Source organism: Gossypium arboreum, chromosome 13, assembly GCF_025698485.1.
Source record: "Gossypium arboreum isolate Shixiya-1 chromosome 13, ASM2569848v2, whole genome shotgun sequence".
Classification (NCBI taxonomy): domain Eukaryota; kingdom Viridiplantae; phylum Streptophyta; class Magnoliopsida; order Malvales; family Malvaceae; genus Gossypium; species Gossypium arboreum.
In genome coordinates, this window is record NC_069082.1 from 45524217 (window position 1) to 45535589 (window position 11373).

General features: G+C 31.5%; 1 long non-coding RNA gene across 1 annotated transcript; it reads left to right on the forward strand.

Annotated features, from left to right (window-relative positions):
• Positions 1-1153: 1153 nt before the first annotated feature.
• Positions 1154-8359, forward strand: LOC128286664 (uncharacterized). Its single transcript, XR_008277284.1, has 2 exons — positions 1154-1276; positions 8147-8359. It is a non-coding gene; the product is annotated as an uncharacterized LOC128286664 (long non-coding RNA).
• The last annotated feature ends 3014 nt before the right edge of the window (positions 8360-11373 follow it).

Below are 11373 nucleotides of genomic sequence, written 5' to 3' on the forward strand. Positions count from 1 at the left end.
TTGATTTACATGTCAAGTTTTTATCTGTTTGAATTACTTAAGACTTACTAAGCATCAATATGCTCACTTAGTTACATTGATTCTTTGTTTTATAGATCCTGTTCATTAGCTATCATTTTTGGGAGTTTCAAAGTTGAAGTCATCCACACTATCAAAGCCCTTTCGGTACTCTTGTAGCTGAACTTTGTAAATGGCATGTATAGGACTAACTTTTGTAGTTAATTAAGTATCCTTTTGGTAATGTATATTCGTATAGCCATGCGAAAATGGCTTGTTAAGTTATTATACGTATTTCATATAGTTAATGTGTATGTGTGGTTGATATTCGATTAGTGTTTTAAATGTTTTGATAAGAATTGAACTTAGGATTATTCTATAGTGTTAAATGAAATTTCGTGCTTGTTTTGTAATACTTCTTAATCCTCCTGACGACGGCACGGTTAGGGCGTTACGCTTTAATGTAATGGCTTTGTTTTAGATGGATAGGGGATTAGTGGCGTTTTATAAACGCCACAAAAAGAATTAAAGTTTATGGAAACGATGGCGTTTTAGTTGAATATATAGGGGATTAGCGGCGTTTTTTCAAAAAACGCCGCAAAAAACATTAGTGCTTAAAGAAAACAGCGTCGTTTTTGTTATAGATTAGCGATGTTTTCTTAGAAACGCCGCAATAGATAGCTTTTAGCGGGGCGTTTATAAAGCGCCGCAAACGGTCAAATTTTTTCGCCGAAATGGCGTCATTTTAATTTGTTAAATTTCTTTTCTTTCATGCCCGGAAGCCTTAGGCTTTTCCCCCAAAACACCAAATCAGTTTCCCTTAAATTCACATAAACAGCATCGTTTTTTTCCACCCTTTTATCCCCAGAGACATACCCGAAAAGCTTAAGTGTTTTCCCCTAAAATTTTTCCCTAAAATTTTCTCCCTAACCCTAAATTTTCAGCAAATCCAAAGCCAACCGATCTCTCCATCGCCGGACTCGACCATCTATTGCATCGCCGTCAACTCGACCATCTGCTACGTCACCGTCGCACTCCTCTGTTGCAACTAATCGGTAAGCTGAAACCCTCACTTAGCTATTTCACCCATCTTCTTCTCGGTTCTCATTTTATTGGTTCGATGCTTTTCGATTTTTGTAACAGAGAATTGAAACCTGGGTTAGAGAAATTACTGGTGGAGGAATTCACAATCTTCTGCAGCAACTTCACCTGCTACTTCATCATCATATTTACTTTCGATACTGATTAGAAGAGAAAGGGGAAGAAGGGAAAGATAAAGGTACGCTTTTTTGGATTATTTCTTCTTGTGTACCATAAAAACTTGCTTTTTTGTTCATCTTTCGTATATGTTCTCATTTTTGTTTTGCTACTTAAATGACTTCATATATATATGATTTTGTTGTTGTATCCAGATGGACATAGTAGAAATCGTGATATTACTGAGGATTAGATAGAATGTTAGTTCCATATGTTATGATCTCTTGTATCATTGCACTGGAAATGTGTCTGGATTATTCCTTGTTTGGAAATTCTTACTGGTGTAATTAGTGCATTAGGATATTATGCTAACCTGCTCTGTATAATTTCATTATTACTTTGTAGCAAGGTGAATTCTTTTGCTGGTTCCTGATTGTTCTTGCATGTTAAGTTACCCTTTTAGGCCAAGTGTCTTAAAAAGCATGTAATTTATTTCCTTGAAACTGTTCTTTTGGTATTTTTGATATTTTGGATACTCATCCTTTTACTTGCTGGTCTTTTTGGTCTTCTTTCATATCATGTTATTTGTTTACTTGAATCATTAGTTTTTTTTTGGAGTACCTGATTGTAGAAGTTTGAAACTTATATTATTATTTTTTCTTTAGATTGAATGAATAGTATATACCGGTAGTTCTATAGAAGTTGACTACTCTAGCTTATCAGTATAAATGGATTTTTAGTGTAATTATTTTTTTTATACCCTAAGTATAATAATCTACTTTACCAAGATTCGGGTAAATGTTATGGAAAAGCTTATCTTTTTCCAAGTTTTTCCATATAGTTGGATGATTAACTTTCATTCCATTCTTATGACTGAATATGTATTGGATATGGAGAATTTAGGAAAAGTAAAAGACTCCCGATAATGAAAGACCATAATTATTACAATTTGATTTCTAGTGGAATGATACACATGCCTTTCTGGGTGGCTGTGTAACTTTTTATGCTCTAATGGCTTCGAAGTGTCTGCAAATGGATTATTTTGATCTTTATCAAATCTATTTCTTTAGGGGATAGGTTGATGACCAGTGTTACTTGTGTAGGTATGGATATGGGTATGATTAGATTTTTTTTTTTCATATATTTGGAATCTTGAAGGTTATATGAGTATGGTGAATTGTATTTTAATTTAATTGGTATTGGTATTATTATCAACGTAGGACTATATGAGTTTGAGTGTACCTTCTATTTATAGATTTACTGAGGGGTTATAGGTAATTTTAAATATTTTATCAAAAATAAAAAATTTCAAATCTAGACTTGATTTTTGACTTGCAAACTTTAAAAAGTCCATTTTGTTATTAAATTTTAATAAAATATTAAATATATTTTAATTAATATTTTATATTTTTAAATTAAAAATTAAAAAAATATTTTATTATTCAAATTAAAATGGGTCAGGCTGGTTTGAAGTGATGGTTTGAAGTACAAAAAATACTTGTCTAAGTTAGCCCATTGGGTTGGGTAGGCTACTTGGCCATGGAGGTTGTGGAGTTGCAAAAATTGAGCACAATATCTTTTATGCCATTTTTCAATGTACGTGAGGTGAGTATGCGTATAGAGGTGAATTTTTATTTCACAATTAATTTTAAAAATTGATATCTGTTTTTTTATATTTATATTCTTTTAATATTTTATTATACTTTTTAAGACATTTATTAATTTTTAAATTTTAATATTTTATTATATTTTATTATACCAATTTTTAAAATTATTTATGAAGTAAAAGAAATACATACCAGATGCTCACTCTTTATAGACTTAAAGAAGAACAAATTTTAAACATAGGTAATTTAAGGCTGAAAGTACTGTTGAAGCTTGATGCCTTCTTTACTAATTTTGATTCCTACTAATTAAAAAACGAGAACATATATGATTTGATGCCTTCTTTACTAATTTTTCAACCCTATTTTTGTAATTTGTGATTTAATATTTCTATATTTTTAATAAATTTATTTATTGATATAATATGTCTCATCTAATATATAAATATTTCTATCACGATTTTTAATAAATTTATATATTAATATAATATGTCCCATCTAATATACAAATATTTCTATCACAATTTTTAATAAATTTATTTATTAATATAAATGTCCCATCTAATATACAAATATTTAATAAAATATTTTATATAGTTTTAACTTCAATTTAAATTATTATTGAAATATTCTCGTCCGTTTTATCACAAATATTATTGTCGGTTTTATCACAAATATTATCGTCCGTTTTATCATTTAAGTTAAACTTTTATTCAAAATAAATCATACCTTTTAAGCTAATTACGGATGTCCACACAAGGTTTAACATGTACTTAAGAAAAGATGACTTATAAAACATAAATTAAATTAATTGTGGACTATTTTAACGCACATGTGATTTGCCAAATAAAAACGAATCTAATTAAAATAATTTTTTCAATATTATTTAATTAAAATAATTTTATAAATATTATTTAATTAAATATTATTTAATTCATAACTCACTGTAGATACTTGATGCTTGATATGTATTATCTATGTGATTTTCCACATCGTCAAATAAAAACTTACATAATACATAAATATATTTGATAAATATTTAACATAACTTACAAAACTTACATAACTTATATAACTTAGATAAATATATAACTTACATAACTTATATAACTTATATAACTTACATAACTTATATAACTTATATAACTTACATAACTTACATAACTTATATAACTTAGATAAATATATAACTTATATAACTTATATAACTTACATAACTTATATAACTTATATAACTTAGATAAATATATAATCGACATAACTTACATAACTTATATAACTTAGATAAATATATAACTTTACATAAATATATATCATATCATAACTTACATAACTTACATAATACTTAAATATATTTGATATCATAATTTACATAACTAGCTTACTAAACTTACTTAACTTACATAATACACAAATCTATACTTGAAAATCTCGCAACTTACCTGAATTAGTTTATACCCATTAGAGGCTTGATATTTAGTATAATGACATGATTTAAATCAATTAAGAACATTTAAGTAACTATAATATGTTGTCAACTTTAGATTTCAAGAACTATGGGATAGGAGTTGGATGAAATTGTCAAGGGTAAGAAATGCCTATCAAAATGGAGTACAAACTTTTCTAAATTTTGCATTTCAAAATGCAAGCCAAGAGAATATGATTCTTTTCCCGTGTAAGAAGTGTGGCAACATCAACTGGCATTTTCGTGAAGTTATCTACGAACATCTAATTGTTGATGGCTTTATTCGGGGGTATAAAAAATGAATTTTCCATGGAGAGTGTACATCTAGTGGAACTTCTTCAACGATTAATCAGACTTATCCTGATACTGATTACCATCAGTAAGTTAGACAAGATGACATGGAAGATATGTTGCGGGATGCATTTAATATGCATAGTCATGGTGAGCAATCGTTTCAACCTGACTTTATTGCATCCGATGATTGTAATATTGGTGGAAACGTTTTTTGCGAAACGGGAACAAGTGCACCTGATGAGGAACCAAATGAAGAAGCGGCGAAGTTCTACAATTTACTTAATGAAATGAATGAAGAACTTTACGAGAGATCAAAATATTCGAAATTGTCCTCCTGCATTCGCTATTTCACTTAAAATGTTTTGGAGGGTGGACCGGAAACTCTTTTACAATGCTGCTAGAGTTTCTGAGAGAGATGTTTCCGTTTGCAAAAATTCTCCAGTCTTGTCAAGATATGAAGAAACTAATAAAAGATTTGGTCCTTAGGTACGATAAAATTCATAGTTGCCCAAATGACTGCATATTGTACTGGGGTGATCAGAAAAACCAACAGTCTTGTCATGTTTACGGTAAGTCTCATTGGATGAATAGTAATACAGAAGATGTGAATACGGATGAAGGTGGGGCACAGTTAAAAAAGAAACTAGTTAAGGTCTTGCGATATTTTCCCCTAATACCAAGACTTCAAAGGCTTTTCATGTCCTCAAAGACAGCCGAATCTATGAGGTGGAATAATGATCAACGGACCGATGATGGATTATTAAGACATCCTGCGGATTCTTTAGCTTGGAAATCATTTGACAGTAAATTTCCAAGCTTTGCAAGCGATCCTCAGAATGTGAGGCTTGGGCTAGCAGCTGACGGCTTTAATCTATTTAAAATCATGAGTACTTCATACAGTACTTGGCCTGTAGTGCTTGTTCCTTACAATTTGCCTCTATGGATTTGCATGAAGCAATCTTCATTTATTTTATCAATGATTATCCCTGGAGAGAAAGGTCCCGGAAATGATATTGACATCTATTTGCATCCACTTATTGAAGAGTTAAAACAATTATGGTCGAGTGTTGAGACATATGATGTATTGAGAAAGGAGAACTTTAATTTACGTGCAGCTTTATTGTGGACAATTGATGATTTCCCGGCTTATGCTAATTTATCAGGTTGGAGTACTAAAGGACATTATGCTTGTCCTTGTTGTGCTGCACAAACTTGTTCGAAGTGGTTGTACAATGGGAAAAAGTTCTCTTACATGGGCCATCGTCGGTGGTTAGATGGAAATCATAAATTTAGATTTCAGAGGACTCTATTTGACAGTACTGAAGAGTACAGAGGAGCTCCTGAGCAAACCATTGGATCTGAAATCTTGTTTATGTTAAAAGATATTAATTTTAGTTATGGAACGATGAATCAACCTCCTAACACGCAAACAAAGTGAAGATCGAGGGATGAATCTGATGGAGAGGATGATCCTAATGAGGCGGACTTATGGAAAAAATGGAGTATTTTTTTTGAATTGCCTTATTGGGAGAACAACATTTTACGTGACAATCTTGATGTCATGCATATTGAGAAGAATGTCTGTGAGAACATTGAATGTTGATTGAAAATCAAAAGACAATCTTCAGAGCCGACTTGATTTAGTTGACATGAGAATTCGGCATGATCTTCATCTTCAAGTACTTCTAAATGGGAAATATCGGTTGCCGCCTTCTATTTTTTCAATGTCAAAGGAAGAGAAAGAAGTGTTCTGCATGGTGTTGAAGGATATAAAGGTCCCAGATGCGTATGCATCAAATATATCTCAATGTGTGAGTCTCAAAGATCAAAGATTATATTCATTAAAATCACATGATTACCACATCTTGATGCAAGATTTACTCCCAATTGCTTTTACGGTGCTGTATGCCAAAAAATGTAACGTCCTGTATAATTGAACTATCCAATATAATGAAAGCTATTTGTGGCAAAGTTTTGGATGTTGAAGAACTTGAGAAAGTACAGGATCGAGCGGCTTTGACTTTATGCAATTTGGAGAAGATCTTTCCACCTTCCTTCTTCACTATTGTGGTGCACTTGGTAATTCATCTCCCTCACGAAGCAATACTCGGTGGACCGATTTTTTATCGATGGATGAATCCTATAGAAAGGTGCTAATTTATTTCTCAAGTATTCATTCATTCACCTTTATACATTTAGTTACAGCTTTTGATAAATATTGTATATCGTGTTTAGGTTCCTAAGCAAATTGAAGTCATATTATCGCAATAAGCGTTACCCAGAAGGATCAATTGCTGAAGGCTACTTGGCAAAAGAGTGCATGACCTTCTGTTCTAGATATTTAGAAGATGTTGAAACACGATTAAATAGACCAAGTAAAAATGCTGGGCTCAATGATCATAACTTGGCCGAAACTTATTTATTCCAAAATTATGGAGAACCAATCGGCAAAGTTGAAATTGCAGAATTAGATGATATATCGTGCATACAAGCACATCGATATGTACTTTTTCACCACGATTTAGTTGAACCATTACGCAAGTAAGTTCTAAAATTTCCTCATATATTCGACGTTTTGATTTTTTTATCTTCTAACCAATTAAACTTGTTTTTAACATAGTGAGTACAAACAAATTTTGAGATCTCGTGCACGCTCTCGAAGATTACAACATTGAGAGATTAATAAGTTATTCACTGAATCTTTTCATGAATGGTTAAGCCAAACGGTATGTAACTAAAGTTAATAAGTTACATATAATCGCGAAATTTTACATAATACATTTATAATTATTCAATTTACTTTCGATTCAATAGGTTTGGAGTGGGAAGGACGTCAATGACGAAGTTAAATGGCTTTCCCAAAGTCCGAACAGAGTAATAAAAAGATATAGTGCCTTCCTCATCAATGGATACAGATTTCATAGAAAGTATCGCAAGAGAATGAGGAGAACTCAAAATTGTGGAGTTGTTGTTAATTCTTCAATTACAAGTTATGCTAGTGCTAGGGACAGTAATCCGATTGAGGGTAATGTGGAGTGTTACGGACTTCTTACCGACATTATTAAGTTGGATTACTATGGCAGATGGAAAGTTGTCTTATTTCGATATGATTGGGCTAATGTTAATACTGCTTGAGGAATTAAAAAAGATGAATTTGGTTTTACAATGGTGAATTTCTCTCGCTTGATTCACACTAGACAACAATTGATGAACGAGCCATATGTATTTTCGTCTCAAGTGAAACAAGTTTTTTATTCGAAAGATCCAACTGATGAGGATTGGTATGTTGTACTCCAAAACACCTCTAGAGATTTGTTTGACATGGGTAATGGAAGTAGAGATGACATCATCGAAAGATTAGAAACATTACCTTTTCCAGAACAAAACTTAGATAAAAATATCCCTAGTACTAGTACACAACATCAATAGGTTATTTACGAATAATGATGTAGTAAGATTTTACGATTTTTTAATTATATGTAATATTATAATTTTAATCTTGGTCATGTTATATAATTTAACTATTTTATATGTACTATTATTGTTGTAATTTGTTGCTAAAACTTTAACTATTTTATGTGTATTGCAGGAAAAATGCGTAGAAGAAGATTACAAGATTTAAGTATTGTCCAGAATACTCCAAATTCGGAAGAAGGAAATAGTGAACAGTAGACAGTTGTTGGATCTTCGAATGTGCCAGAGACACTTGACGAGCCTGAAGAATTTCAAAGTAATGTTAAGTTCATTTTAGATGTGTTGACCTTTATTATTGATTTATTTATCAATTTTAATATAATTATAGTATATCATTTTTCAACTGAAAGTGGTGGGACGTGCAGAGTTCGAGGACGTATGCTGCTTAGAGATTTATACGACTTAGATCCTGTTGAGTGTGTCAAAGTAAGTAGAAATACTCATGGTTAGCCTGTTGGATCTGAAGCTCGACTTTTAGCAGGCTATTTGGGCATTTTAGCACGAAATGCCAATATGTTGCCCATTAACTACGAATCATGGCATCACATGCCTGATAGCAACAAAAATCAGGCTCTTGCTAATATTAAGGTAACAAAATGTGAATGTAATTTATAATACTTTGGTTTAAGTTTCATTTATATTTACATTCTAAACTTGTGTTTTTTTAGGAGAGATTTGCTTTAGAGGTCTCTGATGATTATATCAAGAAGGCATTGGGTAAAAAATGGGGAGACAATAAAAGCACTTTAAAAAAACAATATTTTAAGAAAGACATAAGCCTCGAGAAAAAATTGAGAAATGTCCCGCCGGGAATGTTGAGGTACCAATGGGAAGATGCGGTTAGATTCTAGAATTCAAAGAAACGAGAGGTATTACGTATTTCCAAACCCTTATAAATAGTGTTTACTATATACGTAATAATAATTTCATTATGTAGGACCGTGAGCGAGTTGGAACAAGCGTGAGCAAAAACAAAATTCACGCTTACCAGCAGGTCGAGAAGTTTTGCTTCAGAATGAGGCCGAGGTATTATGAATTTATTAATTCTTTCAAATATTAATAACTTTCTACTATTAAATAATATTTTTACTACTATATTGTAGGAAGTCAAATCTGGACAAAAAATTGGACGCTTTTAGCTTTTTGAGATTACGCATAGGAAGAAAGATAGATCTCTTATGACATCCGAAGCTGGAGAAATTATGGTATATTTACTTAATAATATTTGATTTATTCTAAATATTTATAATGTTTAATTATAATTGCTTAATTCAATTCATCATTAGTAGTTTTAAATAATGTTAAGTTATGTTGCATTCCTTTTTATTATATATTTTGTTTCTAACTCTTTAATTGATTTTTTAGGAGAAACTAAAGGAGAAGAAGGCGGAATATGAAGCGATTGCTTGATCGATAGTTCTGTTAATCTTGAGAACATTGATAATGAATTATCACCAAGTTTTGGGTCTGAAAGGTACAGTCGGGTTCGATTTCAAGGATCTGGTGTTACCCCGACCCAATATTTTGGATCCGGCTCCCAGCAATACATGCCTTCCGAAAGTCAAGCTCAAGTTGAAGCTCAGAGATTAAGAGACCAGATAGTTCAGATGCAAGCGAACACGGTTGAGCAAATTACCGAGGTTCAACAAAAATATGAAGAACTCCAGCAACAACTTAGAGCGGAGGCAGTAGAGAGGGAGGCAGCGGCAGCAGCAAGGGAGGCAGAGGCACGAGCGAGGGAGGTAGAGGCAGTAGCGATGGCAGCAGAGCAGAGCAAAAAGTACGATGACCTCCAGCTATAGCTTCAACAGATGATGCAGATGTTTCAGCAATCGCAAAAGCCGCCATCTTAGACATTAGTTTTCTCCTTGTAAAAATGTTTTTAACTTTGTCACGTTTAACATTATTGTAAGAATATTTTAAATTATACTTTATTTGTTAATTATATCATATATCTTTAGTTAAATTTGAAGTATCATTTAGAATTAATGTTTTTGGTTGTATTTTTTATGCTAAATTTGTTGTTTTTGGCTGCATTTTATACTATATTTGTTGTATTTGGTTGGATTTTAATGTAAGAAGGGCTGGATATTGGTGAAAAAAAATATTGCAAATCTGTCAAAATTAGCGGCGTTTGTGGGAGGCTTTTAGCGGCGCTTAGCTTTTAGCGACGCTTGTCCCACAAACGCCGCTAAAAGCCATGACTTTTAGCAGCGCTTTTTTAACAAACGCGTTTTTTTATATAAACGCCACAAATTTTTGTGGCGTTACCTATAGTGGCATTTTTTACGGCGTTTTAAAAAGCGGCGTTTTTTACGGCGTTTTAAAAAGCGCCGTTAAAAGTTTTAGTGGCGCTTAAAAGCGACGCTAAAGGCTAAAAAAAGCGCGCTAAAAGTCTATTTTTTTGTAGTGTGTTAAATACTTACGGTACCAATAAGGGTATATTGGTACATGTATTTTCATAAAATATTTAATATAGTACTTGTATTTTGGAAATGTTAAATGTGGCACTTGAACATGATGAGTTGGGAAGAAATCTAAGTATCGAATTTTCATTAGCTGGTTTAGCAATTCACTGATGTTGTTAACATAAGTATCATAATAAAATAAATGTTGATAATTTATGTAACACATTAGACATTTATTTTTCAAATAACTCAATAACTAGGGGTGAGCAAAACGAGATTCGACTTGATAAAATTGAAAAAAAAATTCAAATTTCGAGTTAAACAAATCGAGTTGTTTGAGTTAATCGAGTTATTCGAGTCAACTCGATTTTTTTCGAATTTCAAGTTCGAATCAAGTTGAATATTTGAATTTGAATAAATCAAATAATTCGAATAAACCGAATATCAAACTATAATATTTTACATTTTTATCCCAAACTTTTAAACTTTTTTACTTTTCTCTCGAAACTTTTACTCCCCTTCCATCTCACCCTCATCTATCCCAAACTTATTTCCCCCTAATTTTTTTAATATTTTCTCTCCAAAATTTTACTCCCTTTTACTTTCCCCTCAAATTTTATTCCCCCCAAAACCTTTTATTTCCTCCTAAACTTTTACTGCTCACCCATTACCCCCACCAAATCAAAAATCAAAATAATCCAAAAATATTCCTAAACTTGAATAGTAATAATTTTATTTATATATACTATTTATATTATTAAATTAAATTTCATATTTTGTACTATTTATATTATTGAATTGTTTAATCATATTGAGTCTTTATAAATTTCTATTAAAATTGAATTATTGATGATACCATAAAATATTCGTGTTAAAATTTTATGTTTGTGTCAATTTCACATTTTATCTTTAAAATAACTTTTATTAAAAATTA